The sequence below is a fragment of the Herpailurus yagouaroundi genome, unplaced genomic scaffold (assembly GCF_014898765.1).
Source record: "Herpailurus yagouaroundi ecotype Mexico unplaced genomic scaffold, PumYag 186, whole genome shotgun sequence".
In the NCBI taxonomy this organism is placed as follows: Eukaryota; Metazoa; Chordata; class Mammalia; order Carnivora; family Felidae; genus Herpailurus; species Herpailurus yagouaroundi.
In genome coordinates, this window is record NW_024412417.1 from 37967606 (window position 1) to 37983959 (window position 16354).

At 45.5% G+C, this 16354-nt stretch overlaps 1 protein-coding gene and 1 long non-coding RNA gene across 7 annotated transcripts in view; both read right to left on the reverse strand.

Annotated features, from left to right (window-relative positions):
* Positions 1 to 16354, reverse strand: part of ASAP1 (ArfGAP with SH3 domain, ankyrin repeat and PH domain 1) — a 314485-nt gene that overhangs the window by 215739 nt on the left and 82392 nt on the right. The window lies entirely within an intron of this gene.
* On the reverse strand, positions 375 to 15570 carry LOC121042988 (uncharacterized). Its single transcript, XR_005796609.1, has 2 exons — positions 13642 to 15570; positions 375 to 514 (listed from the first exon to the last, which is right to left on the reverse strand). It is a non-coding gene; the product is annotated as an uncharacterized LOC121042988 (long non-coding RNA).

A 16354-nucleotide genomic window follows, 5' to 3' on the forward strand; every position in this document is an offset into this window, starting at 1 on the left:
ATGATCATGCCCAACAGTCTCATGTAATGATGGGGCGGGGCAAAAGCAACTTTCACTACTCAGCCCTTCCTGAAGTGTGACATGCAATTTACGCTTTTATAACCAATGGTCTTCTAGACACCTGCTCACCCCAGGGGCTGTAACTGACAATCTTACCTTGATCTCCACTTGTCAAATGTTTGCATGTTTTCAGTACCCTCACAGTCTATCTTCCACAGTAGCCAGAGGGACCATTTTAATAATTTTTTTAAAAGATGTTATTTTTTAAGTAATCTCTACACCCAAAGTGGGGATCGAACTCACAACCCTGAGATCAAGATCTCATGCTCCACCAACTGAGCCAGCCAGGAGCAGAGGGACTCTTTTTTTTTTTCTTTCTTTTTTTAAGTTTTTGAGAGTGCACGTGGGGGAGGGGTAGTGATGGCGGACAGGATCTGAAGCGGACTCTACATTGACAGGCTGACAGGAGCGAGCCCGATGTGGGGCTCCAACTCACGAACCACGAGATCATGACCTAAGCCAAAGTCGACACTCAACGGTTCAATCGACTGAGCCACCCAGCTGCCCCTATTTGTTTATTTTGAGAGAGAGCAGGAATCGGGGAGGGGCAGAGAGAGAGGGAGAGAGAGAATCCCTAGCAGACTCCAGAGCTGATGCGGGGCCCGATCCCACAAAGTGTGAAATCATGACCTAAGCTGAGATCAAGGGTCAGATGCCTAACTGACTGGGCCACCCAGGTGTCCCACAGAGGGGCTCTTTTTAAAGGAAAGTCAATTCAGATTTTGTTGTTCTACTCAAGATTCTCCAGAGGCTCCCTATTCAGTCAGAATAAAAGCCAAAGTCCTTACAATGTCCATAGGACCCCCCCTTCCAACCTCTCCTTCCACTTCTTCCTTGGCCACAAGACCTCACTGCTTCTGGAACATGCCAGGTATGCTTCTCACTACCTTTGCATTGCCCTGCCTTCACATCTACGCGGCTAACTCCATGTTTGCTCTTGAAGCCTACCTACCCTCATGCTCTTGTACCTCTCTCTTCATTCTTTCTTCATGGCACTCCACCACCACCTGACAAAATGTATTTGCTGATTTCTTGACTATCTGTCCCCCTTGGAAAATAAGCTCAATGAGTGCACTCCTTGATCTGTGTGTGTTTAAAGTTTATTTGAGAGAGAAAGAGAGACAGAACGAGCAGGGGAGGGGCAGAGAGAGAATCCAAGCAGGCTTCACATCGTCGGTCCAGAGCCCACCCGACACAGGGCTCGAACCCACAAACTGTGAGATGATGATCTGAGCTGAAATCGAGAGTTGGATGCTGAACTGACTGAGTCACCCAGGCGCCCCCACCCCCACCCCCACCCCTGATCTATTTTTCACTGTCCTACACATGGTGCTTAAAAAATTCCTGCTACGTTGTGGGCACCTTGTAATAATGGATTATTTCATTCATTCGTATAATCAATCATCCCCATTTCATTAGTGAAGACACCAAAGACCAGATAGGTTACACTAGCCTCGAGGCACAATTAGCAAGTGATCTGCGGCTTAAGCAACCTCGAAACTCCACTGTTCAAATGGACTTGTCTGTCAGCATTTCACTGCCCCCCCAGGACACCCTAGGAGGGATCCTACCAAGAACCTCACATCCAGCAGCCCCTCTGCCACTACCACAACGCACTTTATTAGGTATCTGGGTTCCCTGGATTCACGCAGGTCTCCTCCATCATACTCGGCACTTCTCTCCAGACATCATTCCCACAAGGTCCTTTGCTTACAGCCCTAACATCATCAGAGGAAGCTATGACTTGTCACAATCAACTGGGACTCTGAGGTCAGAAACACCTGGTTCTAGATTCCACTCAGCCATGGACTGGTTGACTATGAAAGCTTCAAGAGTTAACTTCCTTAAGCCTTAGGTTTCTCCCTCGAAGGGCAGCAATGATAATTCCAACCTGTGGGGCTCTTGGGAGGAGTCAGGAGTTAGGTCTAGAAGGCTTCAGTGGCTCACTGTCTGACTCTTGATCTCAGCTCAGGTCACGATCTTGTGGTTTGTGGGCTGGTGGCGCAGAGTCCGCTTGGAATTCTCTCTCCCTCTCACTCCTCCTACTCCACTCATGCTCTCTCTCTCTCTCTCTCTCTCTCTTTCAAAATAAATAAAAAAACTTAAAAAAAAAATTTAATAAAAAAAAACCAAGAAGGCCTTAGTCCTGCAGGGAATCTAGCAAAGAGCAGGCACTTCCTGTGCTTTAGCTCTTATGCAGGTTGGATTATTTAGCCAGGCATTCAATTACCTTCTGTTTATACACGTCAGTGTAAACGTACATCCTAAGCGACTCCCTCTCCACCAGTCATTTGGATAATGGCTTCCTTTTTAATGCCCCTCTCCCCACATTGACAATCCCTTCAGCCTTTGATAAATGTCCTTTTTTTAAGCAACAAAATCAATTCTGAAACAAAGAGAAAACCCGTAGCCATCGTCATTCGTACATAGCCCCCTTGAGGGTTCACGGGATCAACTGGTCAAAGGTCTGAGCCAGAGCCAGTCCTTCATGGCTTCTTAAACTTTTTACACGAGACTGTGGGGATGGAGGCCAATAACCTTAGGGCACAGGCGCGGAACAGACCCAGCTCTTTGCTGGAAATTAAATGAGCAGATGTAAAGATGAAAGGGAGGGGGCTGGGAAGCTATCTCCTACATATACTTAGGGTCTGCTCGTGAAGTAAATCCCAACGAGCCACATAAATGTGTTAGTGCTCCTGATGCGTCAAGCATGCCACTTAACATTTCTATTCTCCATCTCGATGTTTTCTCTCCACGGTGCTTTTTCTCCTCCAATTAAACACGTAAGCCTTTCAGGGCAGCGACCCCAGAGAGAAACAAAACTAGAAACACATCGTTCACTGTGCCCAGCCGCCCTCGTTCAGGGGCCCTGACTCCACGCTCCCTTGGTCTGGAGCTCTGGTGTCCAGTGCTTTTAACTCCTTGATGCATGGTAGGTGCTTCAGTACATGCTTGTTGATCGAGTACTAAAAATGTGATTACCTGCATGTAAGCTGCACGGTGTGGGTTAAAATTTAAAGCTCCAACCGGTCCTTTCCTTTGACTACCTGTGGTTGCTCCCCTTTCTGCGTACTCGCTCCCCGTTAGCTGACCCGTATTGAGGGAGGTGAAATTATTTTTTATGTCTGTCAAAAACATAACACAGATGGTGAAAAAACTAAATCTATTGCTGAAAAGACCACAAAAAAATGACCTCTGAATTATCCGTATTTGGGATTTTCTTCCTCCCTTTCTTCCCTGATGATGTTAATTAAATTTGACTAAATCTGATTGTTTTATCAAAAGATCTTGCACTTGCTAATTTTTTGCTTATGATCCACAATAATTTTTAAAAGACCATGTGTACCTCACTCTGAAGGGGGGTTATATTTGCATGCAGACACTGAGAGTTATAAATGTACTACTTGATTTTATTCTCTTTGATTTACATTTCATTTACTGGGTACTTCACTGCATCCCTCGAGTCTGCCTATATTCAGACTTCTCATTTTGATCATAACATGGGGTTGGTTAGCTGGATTTGGAGTCAAGAATCTGTTTTTATAATCCAACCAAGGGAAACACTATTATCTTATTTTGAAAGTAGGTAATTGTGAACATCTTAGCTTATGGAATATCTTTTAAGCGTGGAATAGAATTTTGAAGCTGTGACTGGCAAATCTCCTCATTAGGATGGATAGTTGTAGGTGTTTATAATATTTCTGTAATAACTAAAGGGTTTGTGATAGCATTCTAAATTCGAGAATGCATATGCCAGGAGCAAACTGAGTTATAAATTTAAATTGTGAACATTTCTTAAATTAATTCAATGTCAGAAACTGGAGACAACTTTTGAGGGAGGAAGCGGCTTACTGCGCAAACGTGATGTCTCTCAGGTGTTATTTTAATCCTAAAGCCTTAAAAAAAATCTATTTTGTACTTTTGGAAAGCCAGCTTACTATAGTAGAGGGAGCAGGCATTTTGAAGCCAGAAATACCTGGCTTCAGGTCCAGCATCATCGCTTTCTGACTTTGGCCTCGCGTTTCTGTTTCCAAGTCTTGTGGTCTCCTTGTTGGCAGATTAGAGCACGGACGCTGGACGATGCAGGTGCTCACCTCTGTTCCTCCTACCTCACAAGGCCGGTAGAAGATGAAATGAGAATTGGAAGGGAAACATTTAAATCGCTGAGCACTACACCTATGTGCACGTAACGTCTCTCCCGTGGTGGGGTGGAGAGGAACAGGAGCTCAGCCAGGAGCCACAAGGGCTGTGCCTGGGGTATGACTCTCTCCATGCTCTGTGTAGTCGAGTGGCATGGTCAGGAAGACCTACACTTGGATGCATCTGGAAAGTGTGGACACCACAGTCACAAGGGGGGGAAAGTGGAAAACTCTACATCAACAGACACTGCCTCTAGAGGAAGCAAGTAAGAACAGATTCTGCGGGGTGCCTGGGTGGCTCAGTGGGTTAAGCGTCCCACTTCAGCTCAGGTCATGATCTCAAGGGGTTCATGGGTTCGAGCCCTGTGTCGGGCTCTGTGCTGACAACTCAGAGCCTGGAGCCTGCTTTGGATTCTGTGTCTCCCTCTCTGCCCCTCCCCTGCTCATGCTGTCTCTGTCTCTCAAAAATAAATAAATGCAAGGAAAAAAAATTTTTTTAAAAAAAAGAACAGATTCTGGTTCCTCCAAAAGCCGACTTTAACACCCGTCGATGTGAAGATGTGCCGCCACGTGAACTCATGGCCAGAACCACAAGAATGGAAGACGTGACCAAGTCAACTTCCTTGGTGTAGCTGAAAATCTCACACTCCAGTACTCCACAGGGGCCTCCCGACATACTTGCAAGGTGTTAACACGAGGGCCACCCCAAGGCTCCCAGACAACAATGAAACAGGAGCTTTTTCCTAAATTGTAATATCCCAACTGTCCGCTTTCTATAGTGGGAGCATCCCAGGCCTGCCATCTAATAGCCGTAAGGACCCAGCATACTCTCCCTATAATTTCTCTACCTCAGTTTCCCCACCTGCAAAAAATCTGAGGATAATAATATCTGTCATATCGGGGTTTGGGGGGAGGAGAATGTTGGAATGATTACGTGGAAGAATAAATACGAAAGGACTTTATAAACTCTAATTCTCTACAAGTAAGAGAAATAACTTATTATAGGCTCAACCAATAGTATTATGGAACAGAAAATTATCAAGAGGAAGCAGATTCAATGCACTAATTAAAATTTCAAAGACGTTTTAATTAAACAAGACGGATTAGCCTATGCAAACAACCACTTATTTTTAATAATGCAAAACCACCTCTTGACCTCTCCTTGACCCCAAGAGTCATCAAGCAAATACTAGGACAGAGCGGGGTGAAGAGTGTACAACTTCATGGTGATGAATGTGTCATGAAGTGAATTAAACCACAAAGGCAATTAAGTCATAAAAGCGGCAGTGACAGAACTAGACACGAGGTTCAGAGGATCATCTGTGAAAAGATTTCATTAGCTAAACCACAAAGTCCTGCTGAAAAGCACACCAGCAATCTAGTTAAAAATGGGTCACTTTATTTATAGATTCCATCACCAAATCACATATTCCTTGGTTTAAAAAAAACATGTCTCTGAAAACTTTCTATGAACGGGTAGGTTAAACAGCAGCTGCAGGCCCGTTAGAGGAAATAAGGAAATAATCTGTTTAAATTCTGCCCACACTCAAAATTTTCTTAATGGGCTCAATGCAGAAACTATCCCAGATACATATGAGCTTTACTATAAATAAACAAATTTCACGCAATGTCAACACAGAGCGTAGATTACATTTTACTACAGAACACACTGTTCTCATTTGGGGCTACAGACTAACTGTAGGGGGACAGTGTTTCCTCCCCAAGGTTCCTGTTTGGGTTCATTGTGAAGGTGGCTTATCTGTTAGACTCAGCAGGGGCTGCTACTGTCGGGGAGGAGAGTCCTGTGAAGATACAGCCTTGGGCAGGCTGTCGGGAACCTGTGCAAAGGGGGAAAACTGCAGATCTGGGGAATGAAACACATTTGCTACTCAGAGGCGAGTGCAGGACACCAAAATGACAGCGGTGGTGAACAGAGTGCTGGGGTCAGGGGTGATTTTTCAAATTCTCTTGCTTCTGTTTTCCCAATGGTCATATTTTGTAAAACTGAGGAAAAATATCCATTTAGATGGAAACTTTGGAACGTGCAGACAACCTAACATTGCTAAGATAGCAATGGCCAGTTCTATCCTAGAGCCAATCTCTATGGACCCTGTGTTCTCTCTCTTCCAAGTCTTTTTTCAATGCATGTGCATTTCTTTTCATTTGTGAAACCATTGTTTTAAAAGGGCAAAATAAGCAATATCTGTTAAAGGTTACTTACAATTCCAGAAAGCAATGCTATGAGGCCAGGCTATCGTAAGTCAAATTAGATTAAAATTCTATTTTCAAAGTATAAAACAACTCCAGCTAACAATGGGAAGTTTTTAAAACAGTTGTAATTTAAACATGGCCCCAAAGGATTTGCTATTATTTATATATCCTCTAATGGAAGTGATCTGAACCGAGCCTGGAATGTCTACGTGCAAGTACATCCTTGCTTATTATTCCCCTTATGTCACTCAAAATGAATACGGTCCACTGTAGAGATGGAAGTGACGTCTAAGGGAGTTGGCCACCATCACTGCAGATCCCTGAAGCCGAGCCCCTGGCCCGGGACACGGACGGTGCCTTTGAAAGGGAGCGTGAATACGACTGAGACCAAAAGGAAACCGCATCTAACAGACTTAAACAGAAGATGACATCATTAAAAGGAGGAAGAAAAAGAAAATATTTGGACTTCTGGTTTAAAAAGCAATACTGCAGGGCACCTCGGTGGCTCAGTCACTTAAGTGTAAGACTTCTCCACGAAGTCATGATCTCACAGTTCGTGAGTTTGAGCTCCACGCTGGGGTCTGTGCGAACAGCTCAGAGCCTGGAGCCTGCTTCGAAGTCTGTGTCATCCTTTCTCTGCCCCCCTTCTGCTCATGCTCTCTCAAAACTAAATGCTAAAAAAAAAGCAACACTACAAGCTGCACCAGCTCCCAGAGGCCCTGACTTTGAACCTGAACATCCTCTGTGTGGGGACCTTTCCAGTCCTAAGGATACAAGTCGTCTTAGGTGGATCGTGAGGCAGTGTTTCGGTCTAGGAGGTCCCGTGTATACATGGATAGAGGTTTAAGGGCAGACAAAAGGGACCCTGTAAAACACTCACCAGTCCCTTTAAAAGATATTGCTGCATTCACGTTTCCAAGAGACCAGTACATATAAAACACCCGGCACGGGTGCTGGCACCTGGCAATGCCACCCACCAGTAAGTGGCGGTGAGTATCAAGTATAAGTCTGTGCCTGTATCTATCTGTACGTCATGGCCTACCCAGAAAGCACGGGTTCCTCACCTACCAGGATGACACTACTGATCACCTCAGACCTGCTCTTCTGACTCTTCTCTTCTGACTGCTTCTTCTTAGCCATGGTGCTCAAGTTTTTCCCTAAGCCCTATGCCATTCCAGCCACCTTCCTGGGGCTACTCGGTATCAGAATTAGAGAACACAACACAAGCATGTCATACAGAGTTAGAATGGAAGAAAATGACATGTCTGTCTCTCTTTTTTTTTTTTTATTTTTACATATTTTTTAATTTACATCCAAGTTAGCGTATTGTGCAATAATGATTTCAGGAGTAGTATCCGAAGGGTTTTTTTCCAGTGATTTTCTTTTAATGTTTACTTATTTTTGAGAGAGAGAGAGCATGCAAGAGAGTGAGCAAGGGGCAGAGAGAGACACAGAGACTCCCAAGCAGGTCCCGTGTCACCAGCACAGAGCCCAATGGAGGGCTCAATCCCATGAACTGCAAGATCATGACCTGAGGTGAGATCAAGAGTCGGACACTTAACTGGCTGAGCCACCCAGGAGCCCCATGACTTTCTTAATCTGCACCAGTTATATAAACCTCAGGCATCGGCTTAGCCTTGCTAAGCCTTAGTTTCCTCATCTACAAAGTGGAGTTAACAGTGGCACCTATTTACTTGTTGTGGAGTGACGATTAGATGAAAACAAGTCCAAAGCGCTCAGCACAGTGGCTGGTACAAAGAAAGTGCCCAATAAAAGGTAGGCGTTACTTGGGGCGCCTGGGTGGCTCAGTCGGTTGGGCGTCCGACTTCAGCTCAGGTCATGATCTCTCGGTTTGTGGGTTTCGGGCCCTGCATCGGGCTCTGTGCTGACAGCTCGGAGCCTGGAGCCTGCTGCGGATTCTGTGTCTCCTTCTCTCTGCCCACCCCCCCCAACCCCGCCCCCTTGTGCTCTGTCTCTCTGTCTCTCAAAAATAAATGAATGTTTAAAAAAAAAAAAAAAGAAAAGAAAAGGTAGACATTACTCTAGCTCAGGCAGCCTCATGAACACCTTTCTCCCTAGGGGCTTAAAATTAACACGCTAGGAAAATACAGATCTGAGAACAAGATGGAAACCAGGTGACCGAGGTGGATCCCTAGAAGAAGTATGAGGGCCACCTTCATTCCCACTCCGGGCAGATATCTCCTTCCTTGCAAGAGTACCCTCTGGTGTAACGCCCTGCCTTTCTCCCGCTCCCACACTCACTTGACCCCGCGGGAGACAAAGTAACCGGCAAGGAAAGAGGAGACGCTGAGCACCACAGGGCTCAGTCACGCCCTCGCACGTCCGTCTTGGGGGTGAGCCAGTCCCTTTCTGCCCAGCGAGCGAGTCTTCCATTCCTGCAGCTCACCACGAGGACACCCACCCACCGGCCCACAGACAGAAGCCAGGCCGACCAGCATGGGCTGCACCAGGAACGAAGGTGGCCTACCTGGCTTCCATTAGCCTCATTTTATGACGTAGCCCCAAACATACGCAGGGGAGAATGGGCTTACTGGGCCTCCTCCAGTTCCAGCAAATGTTTCTTCCCTTTCTCATGGTTTGTGAGATTAATTTTCTCACACTGATACTGAAAAATCACAACAAAAACAAATGTTCTAGCTCACAGCCATTTTTGCAGTTTTGATTTTTTACCTCTAAACTGGGTATCAGTTACTTACAAGGAACCCTGAAGCCAAAGATCGAGAATTAACAAGGGGAAGCATGAGCTTACAAACACTCAGCTTCCCAGACACTTTTACCTTCTTTCTTGGTTGTGTGTGCGTGTGTGTGTGTGCACTCACATGAGTGCAAGAATTAAACAAGAGTTCCAGAATGTAGGCAGAGGAAAAAGTCAGTCCAGTCTCCTAACTCTGTGGATGAGAAAACTACTCCAGAGAGGTTAAACAGGGTATTGTAGGTCACGGAGCTGGGCCAGGACAGAAAAGCGTGAACTACTAGCCCAATCCCCTAAGTTTGCATATGAAGAGACAGGCCCAGCAAAGTGGACAAACTTCTCTTTCTATGCTTCTGGGGCTATAAAGGGTTGTTATTCTGTCTTCAAATGTTCTGGGATGCTAACACCACTTGCCAAAATGCATCACCCTTCAAATGGCATGGGTCAAGTTCAGATGACTTAAGGACACTGGCCTCTGCTGCTAGACCTCCGTGACTCTGAGTAGGTACCAGGACCTTTTCAGTCCTTGTGGAAAAAGACACGGCTTCTTTTCCTTGGCAAGAATCCATATGTTAATTACTGGAGACACCTTGGCCAATCCAGTTTTGCCACTGTATAGTGTGGCACCTTAATTCAACGACAGATCTTGAGGAAGTCCCTTCTTCTCTCAGGGCCTCAGGGACTTGATTAAGTGATCATTAAATCTCCTTCTTTGAAATAACAATACTTTATTATATTCGGAAAGCAATGGTATTCACTCTAGTACAATGTGACATCTGTACATCAATGTCTAACTCAAATTCTACAGTGAAATATGCCTTGCTCTTTTTGACTTTGGTGTAGGTTGAACTGGTCTGTTTTTCCCTTTATTTCATAAACATAAAGATATGAACTTGGTTGGTCCCGGACAGCCACACAATCGAATGATACTGCCTAAATGTGCCCATGTGCCCATGTGCATGTATCCTTAGCCAGCAACTCAATCTGTACGTTCCAGATTCCTGCTACATCCCTTGTCTACCCAAAAGCACTATCCTGGGCATACGTGTCACGGCAATAACTAGTTTGCAGTTCTGGACCAGCGTACCCGAAACAAACTGGGAGTCACTCCAAGCAAGTAGCTATCACAGGTATGGAATGCCAGTATGAATCCAAAGTAAGAATAAAGTCTTTGTTAATTAAACAGAAGATTACAGACAGTAAAACTAACACCGTGGGGTAAGAAAACAGCATATCGGAACAGCACTCACCTAAAGTTAAATGATCAGATGATGTCTCTCACACTTCCCTGTATTTTGTTCCTCCTGAAAGTTGCTAACCCAAAAGACACATTAGATTAAAAAACCTGGCCTCTCTCACACCTGAAATGACAGGTCAGTTATAGCATCTGAGAGAGGAAGGGAGGGAATGAGAAGGAACACACCAGGCACGTTAGCCTCTAGATGCAAGTAAACAACATCAGGTCCTCAGGAAGGCAACACTTTCGCCCCACCCCTCCCCCCTCCCAACAAAGACAAACTGGAAGCTGATTCCAAATCAGAACTCCTACTCTGCTTTCAGGACATTCTAGGAGCAGTGGAACCCATTAAACACCACAGGGATGCAATCAGCAAAAATCCCAGCAAAGAATATTGGGAAACTGTATGAGACAAATGAATAGCTGCTTTAGCAAATAAATTAAGGGAAAAAAGGTGGGGGTGGGGGTGGGCAAAGGACACATCAATCTAAACAGACTGTAGGGCTCTTATTTGAATGCAGACCTGAACAAACCAACATTCGAGACCAATGAAGAAATATAAACACTGAATATTTAATGGTATTAGGGAATTAAGTTTTTAAGTGTGAAAATAATATTGTGGGTTTTTAAAGATTTTTTTATTTACTTTGAGAGGGGGCATGAGTGGGAGAGGGGGAGAGAGAGAGGGAGAGAGAGGGAGAGAGAGGGAGAGAGGAGGGGAGAGAGGAGGAGAGAGAGGAGAGAGAGAAGGAGAGAGAAGAGAAAGAGGAAGGGGGGTGGAGAATCCCAAGCAGGCTCTGCGCTGTCAGCACAGAACCCAGAACCAGAGGCAGGGCTCAATCTCACCAACCGAGAGATCATGACCTGAGCTGAAATCAAGAATTGGGTGCTTAACCGACTGAGCCACCCAGTTGCCCCATGATTTTTTTTTTTTTTTTAATTAAAAGAGCCCTTATCTTTTAGAGATACAACCTGAACTATACCATCAGTGAAATGGTGTGCCTGGGACCTGCAGAATAATCCGGTGGGGAATATCCCACCCAGGAAACTAAACTGGTGGGACAGTAATGAAACAAGAGTGGCCATAAATAATTGGTTACTGCTGAAGTTGGGTGCCGAATACAAGGGGGCTCATCATCCCCTCTGTCTTTCCTATATTTGGACGTTTTCCAGAATAAAAAGTTGTTCTGAAAAAATTATAGTCATAGGTGCAGATATACGAGTTCTGCCAAAACCATAAAGGGGGGAAAAACCAAGAAACTCCTAGGCCATTATAAAAACATATGGACAAATCCGCAAAATGAGGATACAGATAAGAGAAATGTGGCCTCTCCCACAGAATTCATTTTCTTTCTTCCTTTTCCTTTCCCCTCTCCTTTCCTTCCTCCGTTTTATATTTTTGAACATTTAGATCTGGGGCTCCTGGGTAGCCCAGTCGGTTGTGCGCCTGACTCTTAAATTCAGTTCAGGTCATAATCTCCCGGTTTGTGAGCACAAGACCCACGCCGGGCTCTGCGCAGACAGCACGGAGCTTGCTAGGGATTCCCTCTCTCCGTCCCTCCCTGATTTGCGTGCGCACTTTCTCTCAAAATAAATAAAAACATTTTTAAACATTCAGCTCTTTGCAATTTCTAGGCTTGAAGAGTCAATCCTCCTAAATAGTCTGGTGAGCCTAATACAGTGACTGCTTCCCAAGTGGAATAAGCTCTTGAATTTCTGCTCTGCTTACTTCTGTGGCCCTCAGAGTGGTGCCTGGACCAGCAATGTGAGCATCACCTGGGTGCTTGTTGGAAATGCTAGTTCTCAGGCCCTATCCCAGACCTCCTGACTCAGAAGCTCTGGGGGTGGGGGCCCGCAGAGTGTTCTAATAGGACTTGCAGGTGATTCTGATGCGCACCAACATTTGGGAAGCACTGGCATATTCCATCTATTTGAAAAAGGCCTTTCTTTCAAGTTAAAATTGGATGGACCTGGAATGAGAATCACCAACTTACAAAGAAGCGAACTGAGGTGGGGGGCAGGGCTGAATACCATGCAGGTGCCAAGCTGACAATGGAGGCAGCCTCCAGATCAATTCTAAGTAAATCTGGTGGGTCCCCATAATAAAATCCAGCCTTCACACCCATCCATTGCCACCTTCAACAAAAATGAAGCGAAGTAACCTTAAAATGAAAAATGTTAAGAGGTCCTCTGCCTTTCTTCACCTTCGCTGGCCTGCTCTCAATGAGCTCACATATACATTTAACCCTCCTTCCAAATCCCCTTGCCTTAGAAAGGAAACTGCTATTTTCCTCCGCCCCACCGGCCTGGCGAAGAACCCAGTTTCAAAGTAACACCTTCATGGCAATTTACTGCAGGTTATCTGCAGAGTAGCCGTGGGCTGTGGTCTTCTCAAGTTACAGTTATATTGCCCAACTGATGGGGCTGCCATTTGAAAACAGGAACCTCTGTGAGGTGGCAGAACACATAGGTCCTCGCAGAAGACCAGAGGTTTCAGTTGGAGAAAAAAAGTTAACATCACTGCCTAAAACCATAGGCCCCAGAATATCCAAAGCTTATGAATCTTTACCTTAAACACCGTCTACTTTCTGAGTAAAATAAACAACTCGAGACTCAATGCTATCAGCTCTGGACATTTAATAGTCCCCGTAGAGGGCAGGGGGCAGGGATCCGCCAAAGGGACGACGGCTCCCTCTGCACTTACCGCCACCTCTTCGCCGCACCCGCTTCAGCACAGCCCCGCGGACTGCTGGCTTCCCTCGCACTCGCTTTCTGCGGTCCACCCCCAGGTTGGCAGGCAGCCCACCAACCCCTAAGGCAGTGTGACAGGAAGTCCATTTGGAAATAAAAGTACTGCCTATAAATGAGCATCATCAATGAAGGGCTAGAGTGAGTCACCCTCAATGGCGTCTCAAATTGGTCAGAAAAGGCCAGTGTTCAGAAAGAGTCATTTGCAAAGCGATGTCTCCGGGTCAAACAGGTAAGTTTGCTCCCCACACTCAAACTCCACGCACTCGCTGTACTGAGTGTGCAAGGCGTTCAGATTGTGACAACCTTGATTTTTTTTAACCTGCATGTCCCTTAAAAAAATTTTTTTTAACGTTTTTTATTTTTGAGAGAGAGAGAAAGAGAGAGAGAGACACACACATACACACACCGAGTGGAAGCGGGGGAGGAATACAGAGAGAGGGAGACACAGAATCTGAAGCAGGCTTCAGGCTCCGAGCTGTCAGCACAGAGCCCGACACGGAGCTCGAACTCACGGACTGTGCAATCATGACCTGAGCCGAAGTCAGATGCTTCACCGACTGAGCCTCCCAGGTGCCCCTCCATGTCACTTTTTAGGAGGCTCTCCAAACACTTTCAAAAGATAAAGTGGAAGAGAAAGGGCAAGGAGATGGAACATTTGCGAAGCTCCAGCTATATTGCCAGGCCTGGTGCTGGGCTCTAATTTATTTAATCTTTGCAATACTCTGCAGTGGCAATCATGATCCCCAGTTTACAGATGACAACTGAGGTTGGCAGGGGTAAACAATGGCCTGGCAACTACCTGTTTCTACCCTAATTGTGCAATGGCAAGGCAGAGGGCTGCAAATATTAAGCGGTATGCCCAGGGTAACAGAGCTAATACCCATGCGAGGAACCACACACACACAGGCCTGCACAGAACCAGGGCTGGGCCAGCTTTCTGAGCTACAGCATACCACGCTTGCTGTGACATCGGTGAGGCTGGGACCTGCGCAAACCGATCCAATCAGAATGGAATTGCATAGAGCAAAACAGTCTCAACACTGGAAATGTGCTCTGCACATTGCCAACCAAAGGGAGCTGGGCCACAGATGATACCAAACGTGAACAATCAAAGGCTGGTTTAGATGTGGTCAGATATGCAGACAAATTTTTCAGCCACAGCAGATCAACTAAGCAGATTCTGTTCAGGCCAAGAACTAACATCCTCTTGCTTACTCTGAACTCGTACACTTGAGAACGAGAGACAGACCACCTGGGTTCAAACCCAGGTCTTCCACAAGCTGGCTGGGTGACCTCTGAGACTAGGCTTCTGACTGGAAACAAGTAATAAGTTACGTCTACCTCCAACACAGTTTCTTTATGAGGATCAGAGGAGCAAATGTGTGAAGAATGTCTATAAACCATAAAGCACAACACAAATGGAAAGAATATTATATCTCAGCTGGACAGGTAGAGAGTTTTATAGGGAAGCGCTGAGCAGCCCCTAATCATGCTAGAGGCCCAAGGAGGTCATTCCAGGATTTTTAAAAAGCAGCAATAAAAACCAAAAAATGCCTGTGAATAATCCACAAGATGGCTACTCCCTTTGCATGTAAGCAAGACAGATCATGTAAAATAATTATCATGCCTTGTCCAGGATCTGAGTTGAGATCTGGAAACAGAAAAGTCAAACTGGGTCACATGAGGTAAGAGCCAGGAACTGGGGTTTAAGGCAGGGCAGCAAGTCTCAAAACCAAACTGCCCACAAATCATGTTCATAATGGAGACAGCTGCATACAAGTGGGAAGATGAATCCTACAAGGTGAGCAGAGCCCAAGCAAGAGGCTCTTCCTCTCCTTTCTCTATGAGGAGAGGCCACTCTAGGTGAAGTCAAGCTCACTGACAGGTCACCCTGTGCTCCCCAGTCCCATGTTCCCATGAAGTCCACAAGGAAACGAGTCCAGCAGCAGGGCTCCCACTTCCCAAGTCCGGCGGGACAGAGAGACATGCCTCTTGCCAACAGCTGGCCTACCAGCATGGAGTTTTCAACAGTCTCCTCCTTTGAGGTTCATGCAACCACCTCTTCCTCCTGGGCTCCAGGTCACTAATCTTTCAATGACTCGGCCATCTGACTGCATCCCAACATCATTCTTGGCAATGTCACTGTCCACGTGGGGAACATTCAACCCTGACTTCCTCCAGTTCTCTACTGCACTGACCTTTGTCTCCTCTCCACCTCAAGGCCCTTCTGATGAAGCCTTGAGACAGACACTGCTGCCTGTCTGCCCCAACACACATTCTCCTCTTCTCCAGAGTATCAGGGTCCCAGTTTTTAGCAGGATATTTTGCCACTGGGCATAAAAGAATCCATTTCCCAATCTTTCTTGCAGCCAGATTAGCCAGTATGTTGTAGTGTTGTGTGGGTTATGGAAGAGGATGGATTCATTTGAGGGCTCAATTTTGTCTTTCTTAGTATCTACATCTCAGAAGTGACAGCTGGAGCTCCAAGCATCTATCTTGAGCTAAGATGTGACCTTGTGGACAAAATCCATGTGCTGAGGAAGGTGGGGTTGAAAAAGAAGCCTGAACCCCTGATTCCGGGCCTATGTCCAAACTCTTTTTAGGTGAGAGAGAAATAAATGATCATAATGGAAGTCTCTTTATCCCCCTGTGTAATATGCAGATCAACCTTACCCCAACTATTACAGGCCAATGAACAACTAATGGCAAACAGTGAAACGGACAGGTGAGTGGTCTCCAACATGGCTATTCATTAAGAAGTGTCAAAAGATAACAAAGACCAACATTTCCTCACCTTTTGCCAGGATACCCTACTGAATATTCCAGGCCCTACCATCATCTGGTACATTATATACCTTGAGATTTAATCCTATTTTGCCTTTAATTTCACATTTCTCACTTTTTCTTTTAAATCTCCATAGTTGTCTATACTTTAACATTTTAGCAAAAGTACCATAAATATGTTAAAGAGAAAAAAATCGATCTTGAAAAATGTGCACAAACTGTGGGTTTCTTCTCATGTAGAATTCAGAAGATTAGTACCCAAGCAAGTGCAGGCGCATTTTATTCTTTACTCCCCCACCCCTACACATCACTACGTGCTAACAGCATACAGCCAAAATGGTCACAATACCCTCCTTCTCAGCCAAAATCTAGCAAGAGGGAATGGCCCTCGCAGAGGAAAAAAATCTCCCTGATAAATCAAAATACACTGTCAGGGTTTCAGTTACTGTAGGAAGAGGG